Source organism: Moschus berezovskii, chromosome 9 (genome assembly GCF_049115385.1).
Source record: "Moschus berezovskii isolate FMDL1 chromosome 9, NW_MosBer_1.0, whole genome shotgun sequence".
In the NCBI taxonomy this organism is placed as follows: domain Eukaryota; kingdom Metazoa; phylum Chordata; class Mammalia; order Artiodactyla; family Moschidae; genus Moschus; species Moschus berezovskii.
The window spans coordinates 58,986,718-59,008,132 of NC_142468.1; the positions used below are offsets into that span (position 1 = coordinate 58,986,718).

The 21,415-nt window shown below is 38.3% G+C and overlaps 1 protein-coding gene and 1 non-coding gene across 10 annotated transcripts in view; both read left to right on the forward strand.

The window, feature by feature from the left end:
- Window positions 1–21,415, forward strand: part of ZNF609 (zinc finger protein 609) — a 203,706-nt gene that overhangs the window by 170,877 nt on the left and 11,414 nt on the right. The window lies entirely within an intron of this gene.
- Window positions 525–652, forward strand: LOC129563637 (small nucleolar RNA SNORA19). Its single transcript, XR_008687380.1, has one exon. It is a non-coding gene; the product is annotated as a small nucleolar RNA SNORA19 (small nucleolar RNA).

The following is a 21,415-nucleotide window of genomic DNA, read 5'->3' on the forward strand; positions in this document are numbered from 1 at the left end:
ACCTCCCCCACCAAAAATTAAAATCAGAGAAAGCAACAAAGTGTTTAACCCATTGTGTGTAGGACTAAGCATCTTTTTGTATCATTTAGGATTTGGGAAACCTCAACAAAGTTAGGAGATTAAATTGGAGTCTAAATCTTAATTCAGTGGGCATATTCAGTGTGTGATGATGGTTAAGGTCTAGGATACTACTGATGGTTCATCTCCTGGATGGAAGGGGAATATGGATGCTTATTGCCAAACTTAGAACAGATTTTGTCTGACAGCAGGACATAAGTAAAAGGCAAGAATTTGAACTGACTGCAGTTTTGGTTGGTTAGATAAATCAGATATTTGCTTTTAAATATGAATCCAATGTAATAAAAACATGTTGGGTTTTTACAGTATTTAACCCTAAGGTTATTTTGAAGAAGTAGAATTTTAACTTGAAGTGAAGCATCAGAAATTTAAGACTCCCTTTCCTTGTATTTGTTGTTCAGAAAGAAAATCTAAATCTTTACGCTACATTTTAATACCATAAACTTGTGCACACTTCATTGACTTTTCTTCATGTTAAGAGAAAGAATATTTCTGATGTGTTAAATAAACCTTTGGAGATAAATTAGCAGCATGATTTAATTTACCCATTGCTGCCAGTCACCTTCAGACAACAGCAAAACAAAACAAAATACCATAAACTGATAATTATTGATAAGGATGTTGTCACCTAGGCTTTCCAACACTTCTTTCCTGAGCTCTAACCTGTGTGTGCATGCACTCATGCTGCTGGAAATTTGGTGAACCACACTGGGTTAGTAATCAGAAAGTAACTGGAATTTTTAAGTAAGTAGTTGAGGAGTTCCTATTCCTATTCCCCTTGTCATCCCATCAATCAGAGGTGAGATCTGGTGCCTAACCAAACATTTCCTTGATGGATTGAACCAGTATTGTGGTTATTCGTCCTGTTCAGCAGTTACTGAGTACCTACTAAGTATTTATGTAGGTAAAAGGAAAAAAATATAGATATTACCTCTTCTAATATAGCATCATTGGGGTTTTGACAGGGGAGCACAGGTTATTTTTCATTTTTTACATGCAAATATAGCAGCTCAGTAGGGCTCCCCTGGGGGCTCAGATGGTAAGAACCTGCAATGTGTGATACCCGGGTTCAATCCCCTGGGTCGGGAAAATCCCCTGGAGAAGGGAATGGCAACCCATTCCAGTACCCTTGCCTGGAGAATTCCATGGACAGAGGAGTCTGGTTGGCTGTAGTCCACAGTCCACGGGGTCACAAAGAATAGGCACGACTGAGCAACTTCACATGCGCGCGCGCACACACACACACACACACACACACACTGGGTCAGTAGAACCAATTTGACAGTCCAGAAACAAGCCCTAACTTATACACAAGCTAAGGGAAATGGAAAGGGTTTTTAGTAATATAGGTATTGGGGGAAACCCTCTGTGAGGGAAAAAAAAAAATAGATTCACAGACCTATCTTACACTCTCTAATGTAAGTTTACATAAAGGTATACATGTCTGGAATTGACACATTTTATACTTTAAATGTCTGACAATTTTACTTGTCAATTATATATTGATTTTTTAAAATAATTCTAAAATAAAATAATTTCCAAAATAGAAAAATAAGTTCTATGTGTATATATATATACATATATATAGTCAAGATTCTTAGTTATGTGGTTTTTTTAACTTTTATAAAGTCATTCAGTTAAAAAATACATAAGTAAATATCCAAATGTCTAGATGAAAAGGCTTTAGCATAAATGGAAGAAATCACAAAGATTGATGGATTTGTTATGTTAGAAATGTAATCCTTGACTAAATCAACAACTTCACCTAACGCTAGTCCTACTTACTTTCTAATGAGTCAGAATTAAAATAAAATTATACCTTGACATATTTTTGCTATATAATGCCAAAAAGACAGCTTTGGTTCCAAAATTTGTGGAGTGTTTTTTTTTTTCACATTTGACTTGTATATGGGAGCTCATATACAGGAAATTTTATAATTGAAGTATCTTCAAATAAATAGTGTGTAATAATGTGTAAATAAGCCCACCAAACAACATGTGTTAAGAATTCTACAAATGATATAGCTACTAATAATGATATTATTGATATTCTGCTAATAAAAAAACTAAGATCATGGCATCTGGTCCCATCACTTCATGGCAGATAGATGGGGAAACAACGAAAACAGTGAGAGACTTTATTTCCTTGGGCTTCAAAATCACTATGGATGGTGACTGCAGCCATGAAATTAAAAGACGCTTGCCCCTTGGAAGAAAAGCCATGACAAACCTAGACAGCATATTGAAAGGCAGAGACATTACTTTACCAACAAAGGTCCATCTAGTCAAAGCTATGGTTTATCCAGTAGTCATGTATGGATGTGAGAGTTGGACCATAAAGAAAGCTGAGCACTAGAGAATTGATGCTTTCGAACTGTGGTGCTGGAGAAGACTCAGAGTCCCTTGGATAGCAAGGAGATCAAACCAGTCAATCCTAAAGGAAATCAACCCTGAATACTCACTGGAAGGACTGATGCTGAAGCTGAAGCTCCAATACTTTGGCTACCTAATGTGAAGAACTGATTCATTGGAAAAGACTCTGATGCTGGGAAAGATTGAAGGCAGGAGAAGGGGATGACAGAGGATGAGATGGTTGGATGGTAACACCAACTCGATGGACATGAGTTTGAGTAAACTCCAGGAGTTGGTAATGGACAGGGAGGCCTGGCATGCTGCAATCCATGGGGTTGCAAAAAGTCGGACATGACTGAGTGACTGGACTGAACTGAATGATGTAGCAGATGCCATATAATCAAGAACTGAAAGAGATCACATTTGGCTAAGTTATAGAGCTCAGTTCATTTTCAGCTTCTTTTGAAAGGGTCACTCTGGGTGAGGCAGCTGAGCAGACCACAGCAGCTCTTCTTCAGCCTAGTTATTTTTAACTAGGAGACCAGGTAATTGCAATAGGTACCTGTTATTATAATGGGTTAGTTAGGAGCAATGAGCCATTGCTTAGCTTCTTTTCAGTTGAGGGAGGGAGTGCCCAGCCAGTTTAATCACTAGCATTGGAGGGGAAAGAATGTAACAGGAGCTTTTAAGAGGACTATATGAGAAGGACATATGACCTAAAGGTTTATAAGCTGCTTTGGCAGTGATAACTGAGAGTGAAGGCCTGGTTAAAAGTTTGTCACCTGTGTTCTCCAGACATCAACACTATAGTTTTCTACAGATGCTCCCCTCTTGGGGAGGAAGTGGAAACTGGTTTCTATTCACATATTATGTGTTAGCTCTCTCACCTTACTCTCTGATTAACCACTGCCATCACCACAATCCCACCATCCTCAGCTCTCTCCATGCTAGAAGTTTGGTCATTCAAATTAAAAAAAAAAAAAAATTATAACATGCACTCTTAGAGCTCAGTCACTCTCCATCATTATACCCCATAGTACATGAGACACTGAAAGTCTATACAGAATGCACACCATAGCTGTTCCTAGACAGGGCTTCTCTCTGGGTATATCAGATGCCGGTAGTCTTGGGGAGCTACTACATGTACATTCAGCAATAACTTCAAGCCAATTTTTAAAAAAATTATTATTAATCTTTAAAGAACCCCTTGTATCCTTAGGCAGGTTAGAATATTCTTTACCTACTCTTGTTATTTCTGTGATCTCTTACATTGCTAGAGGCTGGTGATAATGTCCTCTGTTTTATATTAAGAGTTCTATCCCTTCATTCTAAATTACATGCTTCCCAGATTCAGAGACTGAAAATTATACAACCCCACTTCTCCACCCCAAACACATATAAATAGTACAATGTTTAGAATAAATAGTTCTTTGTAGGATAAGAAGCCATTATGGGGTTTGAGTTGTCTGTGACTTAAATTTCTTAATAGTGTCCGGGACGTCCCACTATCCTGGACACTGTATGCAAGCCAAAAAGCAATAAAATTGGTAGAGGAGCCATCAAGTTGTTAATGAGTCATAAATTACCTCTTACTCTTTAGAATGTAAAAGGAAACTTGGGTTATAAAAGACAATCTGGTTGTTATAGCACCATCTAGAGGAAGGCATAGAAATGGTTAACAGCTTTTACAACAGCACCATATCAGTTCATTTAAATCCAAATACCACATCCTTCCTATCTCTCCTTTTGCACTAAGTATGTCATGATATAATAAGGTATAATTCATTTGGCCATTAAACCAAACTTTACTCTCTTTTTTATCAGTTCCTGGCTGATAGCGTGTTATCTTTTTGTGTGTTTATCTGTTCCAGCTGGATTGTAAGATAGGATAGGGACCCTGGCTTTAAAAAAAAAAATTTACATGTGGGATCTGTCAGTTGTGGTGTGCAGGCTCTTAATTATGGCATGTGAGACCTAGTTCCTTGACCAGGGATTGAACCTGCACCCCTTGCATGGGAGCACGGAGTCTCAGGGACCACCAGGGAAGTCCCTATAACTTATTTTAATATATTAGTACATTAATCAGTAATTAACAAGAATTTTTTTAACATGAAATATTAGACTTTTTCAGATCTTCTTCCTGCTGTTTGACACGTAGCCTCAGCTCATTATCACATGGTTTCACTCTTTCTTATGTGTGCCAAGCTCATCCCAGATCCTCTTAAAAGTTAGAAAATCCTACCCATTCTTCTCTGGTCTGTCTATACCACAGTATGTGTAGCATATTTTTTAAAACAATGATTTGATATATATTCATTTTCCCTGCCCCCAAACAGAGTAAAATTTTCAGTTAAGTTTTGAATCTCCACTAGCACTTGGCATAATGATGACGCATAATAAGTAATGTATATTTGCTGGCTCATTGCATGAAAGCAGTGTTTGAGGCATATTCGTCTCAGAGGAGTTTACTGGCTGGATTGACAGAAAAAATTAAAGATTGGAGTTAGGAGCATAATTCAATCTGTTAGAATAATCTCGAGGTAAGTTAATGAGGACTTGGATTCTGATGGTTGTGGTTGGGGATGGGGAAGATGATATTATTCAGAGAGAGTTCAAAGGCAGAATAGACAGGCCGTGGTGACTGGCTTGTATCCAAATGTCACAGAAAGCCAGCTCTGCTTCCTCGTTTTACTGCTGATGCCTTTTCATTTTGCCCCAGATTTCCTGCTTTCTTTAGAGATCATCAGTTGCCTCTCTTTAGGGTCCTGAATTCTCATAACTTAGGAGAATTCCAACTGGGCAAGTGGATCCCCACAAGGTAAAACTGACAATAGTGGTAGAACTGGCTGGCCCCTAAGTTTCTGTCGCCCAGCATGAAGATAGCTGAAACTTAGTTAAAATCTCCATAAAAAGGCAGAAGTAAAATAACGCTTGGGTTATATGCCTTAAGTCAACAGTTCTTAAACTTTTTAGACTTAGGACGCCTTTTCATCCTTAATTATTAAGGAACTCTAAGAGCTTTTGTTTAATATCTATTGATATTATCATTATTGATATTTGCCATGGTAGAAATTAAAACAGAATCTGTTAAAAATATGTTTTAATCTATTTAAAAATAACAATAATAAACCTGTTACATGTTAACATTTATGAAAAATAATTATAGTTTCTAAAACAAAAATTTAGTAAAAAGAGTAGCATTATTTTACATTTTTACACATCTTTTTAATGTCTGGCTTAATAGGAGACACTCTGGATTCTGATATGTTCTTCTATATCCAATCTGTCAAAATATCATGTCATGCCTCCTCTGGAAAACTCTTATGGTACACTGAGGATAGAATGAAAATAAAAATCCAAATTTGTCTTAGTATTATTATGAAAATAGTTTTGACTCTGCAAACCCCTTGAAACTGTCTTTGGGACTGTCAGACATCCCTGAACCATACTTGGAGAATCCATGCCTTAAGCAATGCTTTTTAGTTTCTCTATCTAAGAAAGTCTTAAAGATGTATGTTTCATTTTATAGACATGCGTAAGCATTCTTGGCATCTATATTGAGACCCTCTTTACCTATTAGTAGAAATAACATACTTAAAAGTAGAATAAAAACAAGTCTTCAATTTAAAAAATTTTTGTTTATTGGACATTGATCATACACCCAATACTGCATCCAAAGCTCATGACAAATTAGTTATAGAGAGTTACCAAAAATCATTTTGTCTGACTAACTGATTCCTTTGGCTAATATCAATAGAATTTTTCCCCATGGACTTTGCATTGCAAATATAACAGATAGAATCATGGCATTAATGCATGTGGAATGTATATGGCTATGAAGTCAGGTAAAAGCGCCCATAGAGTCTGACAATAGAGTTACATTAGTATTAACGCCTTTATTTCCTCATCTAAAGTAGATTATAAGAAGAAAGTTGGATGTGATAGAGAGCTTGGAAATATGGAAATGACTACTACTGCAAAAGGTAGACATGTTGGGCTTCCCTGGTGGTCCAGTGGTTGGAAGTCCACCTGCCAGTGCTAATCCAGTAAAAGCAAAACACAAAACTCAACTGAGAAGTCTGATCTCAATGAATAGAGTCATGAACCCTTAATATTTCAGTAGCCTTTAAGGGGACATTCCTTTACCACACCACAAGATAATCATATCTAGAATAATGTTCCTGAGTCATGAATAAAAATATTAAAATATACTTCATATATTGAGTCCTCAATGTATGAATGGCTTTTCTTTCAAAGTTAATTTAACTTTCAAAAACATTTATTTATAGAAGCAGCTAAGTAATTGGTATTTTGGGTCCCAATCTGTTTTTTCAGTTTATCTATTCAACAAAGAACCTTTGAGTGCTTAATGTCAATAGAAATGTTTCAGTTAGCTCTCATTTATAGCTTTGTTTCAGTGAAGGAATACATTCTAAGGCCAAAGCCTGGGTATATATACTGTTTCCCTCGACCTCCATTATTTGTCGTATAAGGTGCTGAACTTTTGCTAGCAGGGTCTGCAATTACAGTCCAAGTGCCAAATTCAGTCCACTGCCAATTTTTGTAATTTCATTGAAACACAGCCATAACCCATTCATTTGTGTATTGTTTGTGACTGTGCTATAAGAATTGAGAAGTTACCATAGAGACTGTGTGGCCTGCAAAGGCTAAAATAATTTGCTATGGGTTCCTGACATTAAAGGTTTATAAACCGCTCGTCTACACGTTCTGGCTTGCCCTGATCTCTGACCTCATTTCTTCCCACTCTTCTTACTCCACTTTAGTCTCATTCCACTTTGCTCTTCCTGAAAACATGCCAAGCACATTCTCACTACAGCACCTTTGTACCTGCTTTCTCCTCTGCTTCAAATGTTCCTCCTTCTAATTTTCTCATGGTTCACTCTCTCAGGTTTCTCTGCTTGCATGTCACCTTCTCAGTAAGACTTCTCTTGACTGCCTATTGTAAAATAGCAACATGCCATTCCTCACATTCTTTATTCTTTTGCTCCTGTTTCATTTTTCTCCATAGGGTTTACACTATCTAACATATATTTACTTGTTCTCTGTCTCCCATCACTTGAATATAAGTTGTATAAGAGAAAGAGCTGTCAATTCTGTGCATTGCTATATCCCAGATACTCTGAGCCGAAGTAGATATTCATTTGTTGAAGGGAGCGAGGGAGGTAGGAGGGAAAGGGAGATTTGCATGCTAATCTGGACTTCCCTGGTGGCTCAGACGGTAAAGCATCTGCCTACAGTGCAGGAGACCTGGGTTCAATTCCTGGGTTGGGAAGATCTCCTGGAGAAGGAAATGGCCACCCACTCCAGTATTCTTGCCTGGAATATCCCAAGGACGGAGAAGCCTGGTAGACTACAGTCCAAGAATCAGACACAACTGAGCGACTTCACTTTCACTTCTGTCCTTTATCAGTTCAGTTCAGTTCAGTCGCTCAGTCATGTCCGACTCTTTGTGACCCCATGAATCACAGCACGCCAGGCCTCCGTGTCCATCACCAACTCCCGGAGTTCACTCAAACTCATGTCCATTGAGTCGGTGATGCCATACAGCCATCTCATTCTCTGTCGTCCCCTTCTCCTCCTGCCCCTAATCCCTCCCAGCATCAGAGTCTTTTCCTGTGAGTCAACTCTTCGCATGAGGTGGCCAAAGTATTGGAGTTGCAGCTTTAGCATCAGTCCTTCTAATGAACATCCAGGACTGATCTCCTTTAGAATGGACTGGTTGGATCTCCTTGCAGTCCAAGGGACTCTCAAGTCTTCTCCAACACCACAGTTCAAAAGCATCAATTCTTCGGTGCTCAGCTTTCTTCACAGTCCAACTCTTACATCCATACATGACCACTGGAAAAACCATAGCCTTGACTAGACGGACCTTTGTTGGCAAAGTAATGCTTTTTAATGTGCTATCTAGGTTGGTCATAACTTTCCTTCCAAGGAGTAAGCATCTTTTAATTTCATGGCTGCAATCAGCATCCGCAGTGATTTTGGAGCCCCCCAAAATAAAGTCTGACACTGTTTCCACTGTTTCTCCATCTATTTCAATCCCTGGGTTGGGAAGATCTCCTGGAGAAGGAAATGACCACCCACTCCAGTATTCTTGCCTGGAAAACCCCAAGGACGGAGAAGCCTGGTAGGCTACAGTCCAAGAATCGGACACAACTGAGCGACTTCACTTTCACTTCTGTCCTTTATAGTTGTTGGTAGATTGGGATTGAAACAAGGTTTAAAAGCAGGATATAGGTACATACTTCTGTTTCCATTTGAAAACTCAAGGCTACTGGCAAATTCAATCTCATGTGACCTCTTCCCCCAACCTCCTTTTCAGTCCCTTGAGAGCAAACAGCTGTCCTTGTTTATCTTTGTTCTCCATACTAGTCCAGTGTAGGCTCTTAATTAATATTTTCTCCCAGCCCAGAAATGGACCTTGGTATCTTCTTAGTTTTGTTTTTTTTTTTTTAAATAACTTTAATACTTCCCATAATGCCTGGCAAATAACAGAAACTCAGTAAATATTTGCTCCATGAAGGAATAAGTTAAATTAATTCTTTCTCGACTTAGGATAAAATACTATCATAGGTTTTCTGTTGTTGTATAACAAATTATTCCCAAAATGTAAGGATCTAAAACTTAGAAAGTTTTTTCTGTGGGTCAGCAATTCAAGAATGGCTTAAGTAGCCGATTCTGTCTCAAGGTTGCTCGTGAAATTGTGGTCAAAATGTCAGCTGGACTGCTATCATCGGAAAGCTTATTTGAGGATCACTTCCGAGTTGGCTCACCCACACGGCTGTTAGCAGAAGGCTGTAGTCTCTGGTCTCATGCACCTCTCCATAGGGTGGGCTTCTTTAGTGTCCTTATGACACGGCAGGTAACTTCCTCAAAAGAAGTAATCCAAGAAGAAAAACATTGCCTTTTATCATCTAGTCTGAGAAAGCTACATCCACCACATTCTTGTTTGTTATAAGCAGGTAGCTAAATGTAACCCACAATCAAGGTGAGGGGAATTAGATCTCTCTTTTCCCCATGATATGTATTTTTTTAATTGGAGGAAAATTGCTTTACAGTGTTGTGATGGTTTCTGCCATACAACAATGAAAAGAAGCCATAATTATACATATATCACCTTCCTCTGGAGCCTCTGTCCTCTCCCCAATCCCACCCCACTAGAGCATCACAGAGCATCTATCTGGACTCCCTGTGTTATATAACAGCTTCTCACCAGCTGTCTATTTTACACATGGTAGTGTATCATCCCACTCTTCCCCCAGTGTGTCCACAAGTCTGTTCTCTGTATCTACATCTCCATTCCTTCCCTGCAAATAGGTTCGTGAATAACATTTTTTCTAGATTCTATATATATGCGTTAATATACGATGTATGTTTTTCTCTTTCTGATTTCACTCTGTATATCAGGCTCTAGGTTCATCCGCCTCACTGGAACTGATTCAAATTTGTTCTTTTTTATGGCTGGGTAATGTTCCACTGTATATATATACCACATTTTCTTTATCCATTCATCTGTCGATGGACAGCTAGGTTGCTTCCATGTCCTAGCTATTGTAAATAGTGCTGTTGCGAACACTGGGTTACATGTTAGACTTCTCCTTTTTGAAGGGAAGACTATCAAAGAATTTGTGGTCATATTTTAAAACCTCCACAGTCACTTTGATACTCTGAATTAAATAAAGAGACATTTCCCATTTACAGGAAGTGAGACAGGGTTTCAGAGATGGTGTTATCCTGCCACTTATTTGCCCTTTTCAAGTATATTATTGCCTGTGCTCTTTCCTAAAGGGAAAAAAATTTCAACATTTTTTAAATAGTCCTACGAAAATTAAGTACTATTTTTACCTTTTTTTGAATAGATAACACATGTGTATGGTACAAAAATTCAACAGTAAAATGAATATACAATGAAAAGCAAGTTTCTTTCCCCTGAATTCCAGCCAGCCAGTTTCCCTCCTTAGGGAAGACCACTACTTTATTTATCCTTTCAGAGACCTTCCATGCACTTATAAACAGATATTTATATGTTTGTTTGTTTGTTTACACAGTGATAGCATACTGTAATTACCGGTCTGTATCTTGCTTTTTTTTTTCCATTTGCCTGTGTGTCTCAGACTTTGTTCCATATCAGTTTGTTTAATAGTTGCTTTGTTCTTCATAATAGCTGCATAGTATCCCATCATGTGGATGTTCAAAAATGTATTTAATTGCTTCTTCATTGAAGCACATTTAGTTTCCCATCTTTTGCTGTTGTAAACACTGCTGCAGCAAATACCTTGTTCATTTTGTACACTGAGAATATTTGTGGATAAATACCTTGAAGTGGATTTGTTGGGTCAAAGAGTATGTGTTTTTTGAAAGATAATGCCAGATTGCCATCAGGGGTTGAACCAGCTTTATACACCCACCAACAACATATGAATTTCCTGTGCCCCTCTAGGCATAGTAACAGTAGAAACATGTAGAAGTGTTGCCAATAAATAAAGGATTATTATACATATTTTACACTTTAAGCCTGACACTATCCCCTGGCGTATGTTGACACCAAAAAAAAAAAAATTGTTTGTTTGTTTGTTTGTTTTGAAAGTTTTTTAAAATGAAGTATTGTTGATTTACAATGTTGTATTAGTTGTATTTCTTACGTATCTGGCTGTGCTGGGTCTTAGTTGCAGCACATGGGATCTTCATTTCATCATGTGAGGTCGTTTGTTGGGGCACACGGACTCTCTAGGTGAGGCCCATGGGCTCTCTAGTTGTGGGGTGAAGGCTCAGTAGTTGCAGCATGGAAGATTGGTTGCCCCGCAGCATGTGGGATCTTAGTTCCCTGACCAGGGACCAAACCCACGTCCCCTGCATTGGAATGCTGATTCTTAACAGGACCACCAGGGAAGTCCCATACAATGTAGTGTTAGTTTCTGGTGTTAAAATATTGTTTGTTCATTAACCTCAGGGGAGATAGACTTTCTCTGTGGAAGTTGACTGAGTTGATAACCATATCCCAGAGTTTTTAATTCTTTGACAGAATATAATGCTCCTGAGAGAGAACTTAATACCTGCTGTAGATTGCTTTAATGGTTTATTGAAGTATAACATAAATAAATATTAAGTACATGATTTGATGACTTTTTACATATTTATATGGCTGTGTGACCATTACCTATATCCAGAATAGAACATCACCAGTTCCCCTTGAGGATTCTGTCATGCCTTCTGCAGTCAGTACCATCCCAAAAGGTAACCACCATTCTGATTTCTACCATTATAGATGAGTTTTCCTATCTTGAAATGTGATCACATAGTATGTACTCTTGTTTGGCTTCTTTCACTTAACGTTATGTCTGTGAGATTCATCCATTCTGTAGTGTGTAGCAGTAGTTCATTCTTCAGAGCTTTATAGTATTACATTATGAATATACCATAATTTATCCATTCTACCTTTTACAGATAGTTGTGTTATTTCTAGTTTGGAACTATTATGAGTGAAGCTGCTATGAGCATTCTTTTACATGTCTTTTGTTAAATATGAATTCTTGTTTCTGAGAATTTCTGGGTCATAGATTTGTTGTTGTTGTTCATTACTCAGTCGTGTCCAACTCTTTGCAACCCCATGGACTGCAGCACGCCAGGCCTCCCTGTCCATCACTGTCTCTCAGAGTTGCTCAAACTCATGTACGTAGAGTCAGTGATGCCATCCAGCCAGCTCACCCTCTGTCGTCCTCTTCTCCTGTTCTCAGGCTTTCCCAGCATCAGGGTCTTTTCCAGTGAGTTGGCTCTTCGCATCAGGTGGCCAAAAAAGTATTGGAGCTTCAGCTTCAGCATCAATCCTTCCAATGAATATTCAGGACTGATTTCCTTTAGGACTGACTGGTTTGATCTCTTTGCTGTCCAAGGGACTCTCAAGAGTCTTCTCCAGCACCATTGAAAAGCATGAGTTCTTTGGAGCTCAGCCTTCTTTATGGTCCAACTCTCACATCCGTACATGACTACTGGAAAAACCATAGCTTTCACTATACAGACCTTTGTTGGCAAAGTGATGTCTCTGCTTTTAATACACTGTCTAGGTTTGTCATAGCTTTTCTTCCAAAGCGCAGGCATCTTTTAATTTCATGGTTGCAGTCAACATCCGCAGTGATTTTGTAGCCCAAGAAAATAAAATCTATCACTATCTTCAATGTCAGAGGTTGGGTCATAGGGTAGATTATGTTTAGCTTTATAAGATCTGCTTAGATATACATGAGTTTGGTAGAAATAAAATAGCTTTCCAGAGTGCTTTTACCAATATATACTCCCACTCAGCTAAAAATTTTTTCTACCAGCTAAATAATATCTGAAATGACATGCTTTATATTTCTTGCCTTTTATTTTCTTTAGCTTAAGTCTTTCATCATTGGTAAAAGTCCACAGGAAATAATATTTTGTTAGTCATTTATACTTTTAAGTGCTTGAGTTTCACAGCCTTTCACAGAATCACAGAATTTTAGAGGTCTAGTCCAACAAAGGAAGATAAAGTAGCTTGCCCAGAATCATACAGTTGGTTACTAACTCAGTTGAGTACAGTAGATGCTTATTCAACTCACAAAATAAACCATTACTGTATTTAAACACTAGTAAGACTCCCACTCTGTATAAGAATGGAACTGTTTGTAAGTTTTTCTTTTATTGACTTAAATAAAACTGCCAAATACTGCTCCAGCAAAGAAGGGTTCATTCAGGACAGACAGAGAAATGCAGTTTGGGGTCTGCAACTGTGATGAGCCACATGCAAGTCCCCATATGGCAAGGGAAGGAAAACACTTTTATAGATGGGAAGTGGAAGTTCCCTAAAGAAAACAAAGAAACCCTGATTGAGTCCTTGCCAGGAAAGAAGAGGATACATTCTTCTTCCTGATGGGCTCTGCTGTTATCACAGGGCATAAGAGCACCTTCAAGGCTCACAGCTCTACTTAGGTTTTTGTTTATTAATTTTTTACACGTCCCCATCCCTTTTAATCAAGATCTTTCTCTGAAAGTATCACTGACCAAAAGTCAGTTTAGCTAGTTTGAGTAGGTTTTTGTCTCTCAATGCCAGGAAGGACCTTTCCTGGATGTAAGGTCTCCCATCAAAGGGCAAGTACAGATTAGAAACCTATTTGCGGTTACATCCTAGTGACAAGGGAGGGTAGAAGGGCGAATTCTCAATCACTTCTTATCTGAAGTCCATATGTTTTCAAGATCTGAAACATTTCAGATCATCTGAAGTGTTATGTCAAATAATCAGAGGTTTGGCAATAAACTTACAACAGGGCTGGTCCAGGTATCTTGGGAAAGCTGGCTCAGTGGATGTTGTTGCTTCATTTCTGGGAAATCTTCATTTTCAGATAACCAGATACTGTGAGGTCGTCAGGGTTTGCTGCTTTCTTTACTTGTATCACATGACTCCCCAAGAGTCTGTTCCTTGGAGTTAGGTGGTACAGGAGTTGGTGGTGCCTGATAGGTGCCTTTGCAATGAGGTATAAGAGAGTTCTTTCCCAGTAGACGAAATATCCAGGTTACAGGGTGTAATGCTTAAGGTCTTCACCTTCCCCATGGTGCACTGCGAAAAAGACTGCTCTACCAAAGAGTGGTTATTTTTAACAGAAGCAGTTAGGCCTCTGCAATATTGCAGTATCTCTTCTTTATTACTTGTGGGTCAAAAGAAGCAGGAGCCAAGTGCATCGGACATCTTATTACTATCTCAGAGGGTGAGAGTTTATGACTTCTAAAAGGGGTAGATCTGAAATTTGGAAGGACTAACAACAGTTTTAGCCAGGGTATTTGGAGGGCCTCCACCAATTTTGCAAATTGAATATTTAAAAAAAAAATATGTGTGTGTATTTATTTGGCTGTCAGGTCTTAGTTGCAGCACAGGGATCTCTGATCTTCACTGTGGCATGCAGGGTTTAGTTGCGACACAGGGAATCTGGTTGCCTGAACAGGGATCAAACCTGGGCCCTCTGCATTGGGAGCAGGGAGTCTTAGCCTCTGGACCACTAGGAGGCACGCATGAGTGCTCAGTTGCTCAGCCGTTTACAGCTTCATTCATGACCTCATGAACTGTAGCCCACCAGGATTCTCTGTCTATGGCACTTCCCAGGCAAGGATACTGAAGTGGGTTGCCATGCCCTCCTCCAGGGCATCTTCCTGACCCAGGGATCAAACCCACATCTCTTGCATCTCCTGCATTGGCAGGTGGGTTCATTACCACTGGCCACCTGGGAGGCCCTAGTTAGAGAGCTAAAGGTGCCTAAAGTACTTAAATTTGTAACAATTTCTTTTCCAATGTCCTGACTCTTTGCAATAGTAATAGAAACTGGGGGGATTTGGGTTTTGTTTAGGAGCCTTCATTTGCTGGATTTGAAGATTAAGAATTTTGGTGGTCTCCCATTTAGTCATTCATGTAGCATGCAAGAGAGCTAGTTTGTCAGATTAAATCTCAAGTGGACACAGTTTCCCGTTCTATTGTGGTCCTTTTTACTAGAAGGGAAAGCTCCCAACTCAGCTCACTAATAAATATAGAGTTGAAAATTTCTCAGGTGGCATCAACATGTGAAGGAAGACCAGAATTTTTTTTTATTTGAATTTGACTTAATATTTATGAACAGGTTCACCAGATTTTTCTGTGCAAACCTGAATTTTGTTTCAATTAACAGGCTTTGAAAAAGCCCTCGGAATTGCTCAGTGAAGTCACTTAGCAGTAACTCAAACTTGATCATATAGTAAGTTAGTAGGCTGATCTCTTAGTTGCAATTCTAGAGACATTACAGGATTTTCCCAATTAGAAGTTTTCCTCCAGTGCTGGGCCTGGCTTTCACCAACATGTATATGAACTAGCTAATTTAAGCCAGGGAAACCTGTTTGGTAAATTTGAGTGATTACATTAAATTCCTCAGCAAATCTGTGAGGATCTTCTGTTACTTTGGGAAAATCTTTGACAATGGCTTACAGTTCGGTATAAGGGAATATAAGAAATTAGAGGTTTAACCTCTGAATCCTCCTTGAAGGCTTAATTTTAAAGGGACAGGTTTTAACAAGAAGAACAGGGAACTGGGAGAGTTTCAGAGATGGGCTAGGTTCCCAGAGAAGATCTGTATGAGGGAACTGAGGGCATGGAACAGGCACAGGCAGTATAGAAGGGAGGCGCGGAGGCAGAGTCTGGCCACAGGAAGCTAAGGAAGGGAAAGAGACAAGATGGTGCTGAAGGTGGAGGGAAAAGGTTGGTGCTGGAAACAGAAGTTTGAGTCATTAGATATGAAGAAATAACAGCAAAAGGTACTGAAGAAGAGCAAGCAGAACAGCAAGAAGAAAATCAGGCCAGAGTGGTGTCCTTCTTCTGAAGACCAAATGAAGAAAATGTTTCAAGAAGGAGATGGTGAAAGACTTCCCTGGTGGCTCAGTGGTAAAGAATCTGCCTGCTAGTGCAGGAGACACGGGTTCGATCCCTGGTCTTGGAAGATCCCTGGAAGATGCCAAGGAGCAACTAAGCCCGTGCGCCACACCTATTGAGACTGCGAGCCCTAGAGCCTGTGCTCTCCAACAAGAGAAGCAACCGTAGTGAGGAACCTGCGCACGACAACGAAAAGTAGACCCAGCCCTCTGCAACCAGAAAAAGCCTGAGCAGCAGTGAAGACCCAGCATAGTCAAAAAATAAAAGTGTAATAAAAAAGGAGAGTGGTCAACTGAGATGGTTGGACGACATCACCTATTCGATGGACATGAACTTGGGCCAACTCTGGGAGATGGTGAGTGACAGGGAGGCCTGGCACGCTACAGTCCATGAGGTCACAAAGAGTCGGACACGACTTGGTGGCTGAACAACAACTGAGCATGAGGCTACTAGATCCCTGAGAGAAAGAATATACTTAGTGGAAATGGTAACAACGAGGGCTCTGGAGGTAAAACTTACGTTTTCGACTATTGAGCTAATATCAGTCTCGACTCACAGCTGTTTTGAACTGTCCTCTGAAACAGAGTAGTGCTGCTTTGGCATCAAGTTGTCTTAGCACTATCACTCCCGTGACTTGGGGGATCCTGACTGCTGCCTCATACCTAAGTCATTTCCCCTTTACTGTGTTCCCGTGTTGGTCACCTTTAAGAAGGGAGAATACTCAACACTCTAAAACTTAATGACGGTTTATTGAGATTATGTCTGTGAGGCCCATGGTAACTATGCGTATAACCACCTTGAGAAACACAGAGCACTACTGTTACTTCTACTTCTAGCATTGTTATTATCTTTAAATATGCCAAGCCTTTCCTCATTCTGTGAACACTTATTCAAAATAGGGAACTTTCTCAAAGGAAAACCAATTTTCCTCTTTCTCTTCAGCCTCCTTGCTGCCCTATAGTTAGCCCCTAATAGTGAAACGAGGTCTGTTAAGTGTTATTTTCTGCTTTTTCCTTCCTGTCCTCTTATTCGCCCAGCTGTCTCAAGCCAGAACCTTACAGGAAGAGAGTTATATTTCAGAAAACTGTTTGCTCTGACATTTAAACAAGCTTCCATTCTGTTTTTCCATATTAGAATTTTTTCTCTTCCCCTCGTCCACTTCCAGCACTCTGTCTGACCTGTCATCTTTTCAGCTCATTCATTATTGTTAAGGTTTGCAGATTATACCAGAAGAAGGAGACGGATTTATAAACCTGTGTTCCTGGCCAGCTGTTTCAAGAGGAGGAATAACATTCTTACTATTTTATACCTGCTCTCTTTATACAGCTGTGCTCATCTGCTCTTGTTAATGAGGCACCTATTTCAAAGTCTTACGTTGTCTAGAAATAAATGGATGCTGCTCCTATTCAAATTGGTTATGCGGTAATCAGATCAGGTTATCACTGGGAGGAGACATCCATATGAATTCACTTTGCTAACAGCCAGAGAGACTTTAGCCCAATTGCTATCTTAGGAGGTCTGTCTGTGTATATACATGCACACACACATACACACACAGAGCTGAATCACCTTGCTATACACTTGGAACTAACACAACATTGTAAATTATACTTCAGTTTAAAAAATAAATACATGAGAGAAAAAAAAAAAGAAAATGGTTAAAAAAAAAAAAATCCAACTGACTAAACCAAAGTTCTTTCCTGCCCTGATTTCATTAGATTGAGACTTTCTATTAGGATAATCTTTTTATTTTCAGCTCCCTTGTCTGACCTGATTTTATGATAGAGCATTCTAAAATCTGATTCCAAAGAGAACAGGAGCATTAAAAAAGTACCCTTGATAAGGAATGACTATTACTTACAGTCATTTAAATTTTTAAAAAACTCAATACATTGGATAAATTCTATCCTGTATGTTGTAGTCAAAGAAAAAAATTTAAAGTTGCAAGAATCAAAAACAAAGAGAAAAGAATATGAGAGATTGGTATGAGTCCTAGAAAAGAAAAAAAAAAGAATGAAAGAAATTGCAGAAATTTAAAATAGTAAAAGTGAACATTTCCTAGAAGATGAAGGAAATCCCTTAGCATCAAAAGACAAAGAAATGGGATATAGGTTGAAAAGATAAGAGGATTAGTCTGGAAGATTCAAATAGGAGTTCCAGTAAGCAAGAACAAGCAACAAGTATAACTAATAAGAAGACGGAAAATTAATAAGGATGTACAAGATTCGAAAAACATTAACAATCCACTTGATCTATATAGGCTACCCAACAACTGCAGAATATACATTTTGAAATATTCTTTTCAAGTGCACATGGGATATTCTTCAAGATAGGCCATATTTTATACCTAAATTGATTCTCAATAAATTTAAGAGGATTGAAATCATATATAGTATGTTCTCTAACTATAGTAAAATTAGAAATCAGAAACAGAAAGACAGTTGGAAAATTCCCAGGCATTTGAAAATTTGACAACACTCTTCTAAATAAACCCAGAATAAAAAATTTTAAAAAAAGGGAAACTAGAAAATGTTTTGACCTGAATGATAATAAAAACATATTAAAACTTGTAAAATGCAACTAAAGTGGGCTATGAGGGTAATTTATACCTTCAATGCTTATATTAGAAAAGAAAAAAGATCTAAAACAGGTGTTGGCAAATGTTTTCTATAAAGGGCCAAATAGTAAATATTTTAGGCTTTGAGGGCCATATAGCTTCTATGACACACACTCAGCTCTGTCTGCCTTAAGGCATGAAATCAGGCATAGACAGTGGGTAAATGAATAAATGTGGCTATGTTCCAATAAAACTTTTATTTCTGAGCAATATCTGAATTTCATAAATTTCAGATGACATAAAATATTATTCTCTTTATCATTTTTTTTTTACCATTAAAAAATGTAAAACCGTTCTTGTTAAAGTTACCTTTAAAATATTTCATGGTAGAATGTTCATGACCTTGTGGTAAGACATAAAAGCACAAACCATAAAGGAAAAACTTAACATATTTTACTTCATTAAATATAAAACTAACCAAAAATAATTTAGAATTAAGGCAAAACAAACAAAAAAGTCCATGTCAGACATTTTATACCACGTTAAATTCCAGATGGATGAAAGAGTCAAATATAAAAATTCAAACCATAAAAATACTAGGAGAAGCCATAAGAAAAAAAAAGAAAAACTATTAATGAAGTGATGGACTGGGGAAAGCCTTTTGAAATATGACAAAAATTCTGAAGCTATAAAAGACTGATACATCAAACAACCTAAAAGTAAGGAATTTCTTCATAGCTATAACCACCATTAACAAATAACAAATATTTGTTTTTGCGACCCCATAGACTGCAGCACACCAGGCTTCCCTGTCCATCAGCAACTCCCAGAGCTTGCTCAGATTCAGTGATGCCATCCAACCATCTTATCCTCTGTCATCCCCTTCTCATCCTGCCTTTAATTCTTCCCAGCATCAGAGTCTTTTCCAATGAGTCAGTTCTTCCCATCAGGTGGCCAAAGTATTGGAGCTTCAGCATCAGTCCTTCCAATGAATATTCAGGACTGATTTCCTTTAGGACTGACTGGTTGGATCCCTTGCTGTACAAGGGGCTCTCAAGAGTCTTCTCTATGACCACAGTGCAAAACCATTAATTCTTTGGCACTCAGCTTTCTTTATGGTCCAGCTCTCACATCCATACATGACTACTAGGAAAACCAGTGCTTTGACTAGATGGACCTTTGTTGGTAAAATAATGTCCCTGCTTTTTAATACACTGTCTAGGTTTGTCATAGCTTTTCTTCCAAGGAGCAAGCGTCTTTTAATTTCATGGCTGCAATCACCATCTGCAGTGATTTTGTAGCCCAAGAAAATAAAGTCTCTCACTGTTTCCATTGTTTCCCCATCTATTTGCCATGAAATGATGGGACCAGATGCCACTATCTTGGTTTTTTGAATGTTGAGTTTTAAGCCAACTTTTTCACTCTCCTGTTTCACTTTCATCAAGAGACTCTTTAGTTCCTTTTTGCTTTCTGCCATAAGGGTGATGTCATCTGCATATCTGAGGTTATTGATATTTCTCCCAGCAATCTTGATTCCAGCTTGTGCTTCATCAAGCCTGGCATTTTGCATGATGTACTCTGCATATAAATTAAATAAGCAGGGTGCTAATATACAGCCTTGACATACACCTTTCCCAAAAGTACATAAAACAGTATTTGTCTCCTCTCAGATTGGCAAAACCAAAAAGTCTGAGAACACTGTATTGCCAAAGGGAAAGAATAACAAGTGTTCTCGTGCACTAATGGGTTTATAAATCAGTACATCCTCTTTGAGGACTAATTGGAAGTATTTATGAAAAATACAAATACTCTGAGTAGTTTTACTTATAGGAATTTACCTTACAGACATATTCTATAATATGTAACATAAAGCATGTGTACAAGATTAGTTATTCAGCCTTATTTGTAGTAGCAGAAGAGTGAAGCAACCCAAATGTCCTTCAACAGGGAAACGGTCAAATCAATGATGGTACAGTTTGAAATCATGCATATGCAGCCATTGAAAAGAATGAAGTAGTTCTATGTGTGATCATATAGAATGATCCAAAATATATGGTTACATGAGAAATGTGTATAATATTGGTATACACTGCTACCATTTGAGGAAGAATATATAAACATATTTGCTTATAAATATATAAACTACCTCTGGAGGAATACATGGATATCCATGGATGTTTCTGAGTAGGGAACCTGAAAAACTGAAGAATAGTGACAGGAAGAATACTTCATTTTATCTTGGGGTTTGTTTACGCTTTTTTTTGGCTACCTTTTAAATTTTGGAATGTGACTGTATTATGTATTCAAAACCATTTTAAAATAAAATGAACATGTCAGGAATGTTCATTATGATGTCATTTAGAGTGAAAATGTGCAAGAAACATCTAAATTGCCATCAATAGGATATATAAATTGTGGTCAAGTCATGCAGTGACATACTTGAGCACCATTAAAACAAATGGGTTAAGCTCTTCATGTCAACACTGATATATCTCAAATTTGTAATGTTCAGTGAGAGAAGTAAGTTATACAACCAGCATGATCCCATCCTAGGTTTGAAAATATAGTAAACAATGCTTTTCAGCTATGATATTTTGTTCTTTAAAAAAGAAATTTGTTGCAAGTATAGCATAAAATCTTATAAATCCATTGAGCTGCTACATCGGCACATGAGCTTTTTAAGTTAACTTTTGTATTTTTTAGTGTATTTGAAATGCTGCATAGTTTTTTAAAAGTTAGGAAAATGTACCTTTACTGGACCATGGAATCTCTGCAAATGTTCCCCATCCTAAGGGTCCCTGGTAGTGCTGTAGGCAGTTCCCATGGAACTATTCCAGCCTACTCTTCTTAGGCCCATTAGGACATAGTTCAGTTCAGTTCAGTTCAGTCGCTCAGTCGTGTCCGACTCTCCGCGACCCCATGAATCACAGCACGCCAGGCCTCCCTGTCCATCACCAACTCCCGGAGTACACTCAAACTCATGTCCACAGAGTCGGTGATGCCAT